Raw genomic sequence first — 5,307 nt, 5'->3', positions numbered from 1 at the left:
TCTATGTTTTTTTACACATATGTAAATTTGTTAGTACATAAATTTTACACATATGTAAACTGTAATTAATATATGTAATACAAATTTTTTATATAAAATTTAATAAAACTACTCTTAAATATCGTTAATATATAATAAAAATTTTAAAAATGCTTGATCGTTAAGAGTTCCTAAGAGTCTTAATTTTTTTAGAGTTCTTAAATAATACCAACCATGCCTTCAAAAAAGCAATAATCACTGAATCCCTACAAGCAACTGTCCTTCATGTCAATCAACTAATAAAGCAAAATAATTATACAAACCTATGTTTAAATAATTTATCAGAAATCTTCCAAGAAACAAATAATAAGATAGAAAAATTCATTTCAGGTAATAAAGAAGAGGGAGAAACAAGTAATACAAAAGATGGTAACCGTATAAAGATCCAACCTACAATTCAACCTCCCCCCAGAAATAGATAATTATAAAATAAAACCAATAAACCAATTAATGGAAGTTTTAAAAGAAAAGTTTTCCAAATTAGAACTAAATACTCTAGAAGAAGAAAATATTAGTGATAAAACTTTTGAAGCTTATACAATAGATTCAATAAATAGAATTAGTGGGAGGAAAAGACCAGAATCTTATAATACAAAATTTGCTGATAAACCGAGACAAAGCATGTTTTATTACCCTAGAACCACTCCTCAAGATGTTCTTCATGAAGAACAAGAATACGAAATTACCATTTCTTATAATGAAAAGTCCATATATGAATGGAATTTAGATGGTTATACAGATAGACAAATATACATGATGACATATCGAATGATGATGTACGCTACAATAGCAAAAAATAATTAGAATAATGACAGTACTGTATGCAAGATGATAATTGCAGGGTTTACAGGACAACTAAAAGGTTGGTGGGATAATTATATTTAACCCGAAAATCAACCTCATATTTATAATCATATTAAAACGGAAGATGGCCAAAATGTTTCTCATGCAGTTTACACTTTAATACTCACAATTATAGAACATTTTACTGGAAGATGATCAGATAATTCTGAAACTATAAGAACTTTATTAAATGGTCTAATATTTACTACCCTGGCATCATTCAGATGATATAAAGATGTTTTCTTAAGCAGAGTTTATGAACTCCCAGAGAATAACAGTTCTCACTGGAAGTCAAAATTTGTTGATGGTCTTCCACCTTTATTTTCCGAAAGAGTAAGAAAAACTCTTAGAGGGGATAGTGTTCAAATCCCTTATGATAATTATACTTATGGAAGGCTCATAGGTGTTTGTGTTCAAGAAGATCTAGCCTTATGCAATGAACTAAAACTGAATCACCAAATAAAAAAACAAAATATAACGGAAAAAAGACAACTAGGTCAATTCTGTGAGCAATTTGGAATGGAATGTAAAAAAGAAAATAAAGAACACAGTACTTATAAAATTTATAAACAGGCTTCTAGAGAAAAATACTTTGCTAAAAGAAGGGAAAAACGTTATAGAAGGAAGTAAAAAAGAAAAGAAGAATGGACCCCAACATGTTATATATGTAAGAAGAAGGGTCATACAACAAATAGATGCTACCAGAGAAAGAATATGAAAAATAAAATTAATAACCTACATATTAAAGAAGAATTATGTAGAATTTTTGAAACAGAAGAATCTACCGATTATGATTTTGATCCAACTTCGAGTCCTGAAGACTGCAAAAATTTTTGTAAAAATGAAAAGTCGGATGATGAGATTTATAAAATCATATCCTAATTCCAAGATAATGATATTAATGAAAGTGATCTTAATGTTATAAATAGTAAAACTTTAGAAGATATTCTTAAAAGGATAAGAGATCCCGAAGAAAAGATAAAAATTCTTGATATAATTTATCAAGAAGAAGAAAAGAAAAATGATATTGTAAGAGAACCAAAAGGTCCTTATACTATGAAACAAGTCCATGACAAACTGAATAATAAAAAACATAATTGTTCAATTCCTGAAGATTTAAAGATCGAAGTCACAAAGTTAAAAGGGGAAATAGTAAATTTGAAAAAACAAGGTCATGATTTTGAAAAAAAGAATCCTAGATCTTGAAAAAACTAGTATTTATAATACTAAAGAAGAGACTTCAGGAAAATCTCCTACTTATTCAGAGATATTTCCTCCTCTCAATGAAGAAGATGAACATATTCATACTATAGAAAATATTATTTCTCAAAAATGGCTAGTAAAGATAACTTTACTAATTGAGAACAATTTCAAAAAAGGACTTTATCACTCTAATAGATTCAGGTGCTAACTTAAGGGGGTGTTTGGGATTGCTTATTTTCACCAACTTATAACTTATAAACTTTTTGAAAAGTGATAAGGTGTTTGGGATTGCTTATATTGTGAGAGAAAAAGTTCCATAAGTTACAATTTTGTGACTTATTAACTTAATGAAAAGTTATAAGGAGGCAAAATAAGGAATCCCAAACACCCCCTAGATTGTTTAAGGGAAGGACTTATACCCACAAAATATTTTGAAAAAACCACACATATCCTTCGGACAGCAAACCACCAAGATATGGGAGTAAAATAAAACTTCCAAAAGCAAAAATCTGCAACAATGGAGAATGTATTTCCACTTCATTCTTGCTAGTTAAAAATATATCTAATAAAGTTATACTAGGAACTCCTTTTTTATCAAAGATATTCCCATTAAAGGAAGTCAATAAAAAAGGGTTCACAACGACATATAATGGGAAAAACCTTTACTTTGAGTTTATAACTCAACCAATTGAGAAAATGATAAATGAAATACTAATACAAGCAAAGACTAGCCAAATTAATTTTCTTAAAGAATAAATAAACATTCATACAATTGAAGAAAGCCTAAAAAATTCAAAATTATTATCAAAAATTGAACTCTTAAAAAGCCAATTTAGAAATGATATATGTAATGATCATCCAAATGCCTTTTGGGACAGGAAACAACATATAGTTTCTCTTCCATATGAAGAGGATTTTCATGAAAGTAATGTTCCAACAAAAGCAATGCCATGTCAAATGAACTCTGAATATTTAGAGTTATGTAAAAAAGAAATATCTTCACTTCAACAAAAGGGGTTGATACATCCCTCAAAATCTCTTTGGTCATGCACCGCCTTTTATGTAAAGACAAAATGGCAAAAGACGTCCTTTATGTTAGCACGATTTTTCAATGGACGTCCTTTGGCAAACTTAATGACAGAAAACATCATTTATGTACAAAAAGCGTTGCACGGTTCGTCCTTTTCACTAACGAGGGTTAGTTTTTCTCGTTAAATCCAGTCATGTGCACCTCATGTGAGGGCAATTTAGTCTTTTTACCATTTCAAGGGTTATTTGTGTAACTAGTCTATTCCCTCTCTCTCTCTCTCTCCTCTCTCTCTCCTTTCTCTGCATATCATTTTCCATAAAATAAACCTAATAAGACAAACTCCCCCAAATCAAGCTAGATCTGGGGGATCTAAATTGCATATTACGACCAATATCATCCCACCCCTTACTGAAAATCAAACAAAGATGGAGACGGTTGGTGTGAAATCGGAGGTTGTGGTGGTCGATTTTAAATCTGATCGTAAAATCAAACATAGAAGATGGAGATATAGACGATTAAGCTCAAAAATCATCGATTTAATCCATGAATTCCTGTTATGTTCTTCCCTTTTCCCGTCACGTCACCACCGGTGCTTTGTTTCTATTGGCCGGAAGAAATTAGGGTTTGTTACAGGTGGCCGGTGGTGGTCATGGAAGTCAACAGGTGGTGTTTATGTTAGGCAGTAGTGAAGGCGGGTGGTGGTGGCAGTTGTAGTAGTGAAGGCGGGTGGTAGTGGTGGTTGTAATAGAAGTCGGCAGGTGGTTGTTTGTTGGTGATGGTTTTAGTTGGAGAAGATGGATTGAGAGAGAGAGAGTTAGAGAAAAACGTTTATTTACTCAAAGACCAAAATTTTTAGTCAATTACACAAATAACCCCCGATGGGGTAAAAAGACTAAATTGCCCTCACATGAGGTGCACATGACTGGATTTAACGAGAAAAACTACCCTCTTTAGTGAAAAGGACGAACCGTGCAACGTTTTTTTGTACATAAAGGATGTTTTCTATCAATAAGTTTGCCAAAGGACGTCCATTGAAAAATCGTGCAAACATAGAGGACATCTTTTGCCATTTTGTCTTATGTAAATAAGCATTCTGAAAGGGAAAGAGGTGTGCCAAGATTAGTAATAAATTATAAGCCTCTTAATAAGGTCCTAAAGTGGATCTGATATCCAATCCCAAACAAAAAAGATTTATTAGATAGATTATATGATTAATTAATATTTTCAAAATTTGATTTAAAATATGGTATTGGCAAATCCAGATTGATCAAAAGGATAGCTACAAAACAGCTTTTAATGTTCCTTTTGGTTAATATGAGTGGAATGTTATGCCTTTTGGTATTAAAAATGCGCCTTCGGAATTTCAAAAAATTATGAATGACATATTCATTCCTTTTTCAAATTTTATAATTGTTTACATAGATGATATTTTGGTGTTTTCAAAAGATATTGAAACTCATTTTAAGCATTTAAATTTATTTAAAAATATTATTATAAAAAATGGACTAGTTATTTCTAGTCAAAAAATGATGTTATTTCAAACAAATGTTAGGTTTTTAGGACATATGATTGAAAAATGAAAAATAATTCCTATCAATAGAAGTATAGAATTTGCAAACAAATTCCCTGAAAAAATCATTGATAAGACTCAATGACAAAGGTTTTTTGGAAGTTTGAATTATATTTCTCTATATTACTAATATCTGGCAAAGGATTTGTCCATATTATATGATAGACTAAAGAAGAATCATAAGCCATGGGGTGAGAATCATACAAAAGTGGTAGTAAAAATAAAACAAAAAGTTTCTAACCTCCAATGCTTAACCATTGCTAATCCAAGTTGGGATAAGGTGGTAGAGACAGATGCTTCAGATATAGGTTTTACAGGGATACTAAAACAAATTTCTCCTCAAACTAAACAAGAATATCTTGTTAGATTTTATTCAGGAAAATGGTCTGATAGCCAAAATAATTATGCTATTATAGCTAAAGAAATTTTGGCAATTTTAAAATGTGTTTTAAAATTTCAAGATGACTTATATAACCAAAAGTTTATAATAAAAACTGATTGTCAAGCGACTAATTCATGTTTAAAAAGGATTTTAAACATGATGTTTCTAAGTGCCAGATGGCAATCACAGCTAGCCCCATTTAACTTCGAAATTCTATACAAGAAAGGAACTGATAATAGT

Source organism: Bidens hawaiensis, unplaced genomic scaffold (genome assembly GCF_021521415.1).
Source record: "Bidens hawaiensis isolate Kalapana, Puna unplaced genomic scaffold, B.hawaiensis_p1.1 tig00061139_1, whole genome shotgun sequence".
Taxonomy (NCBI): Eukaryota; Viridiplantae; Streptophyta; class Magnoliopsida; order Asterales; family Asteraceae; genus Bidens; species Bidens hawaiensis.
The sequence above is the reverse complement of the archived record's forward strand: the minus strand, read 5'-3'. Positions refer to the sequence as shown.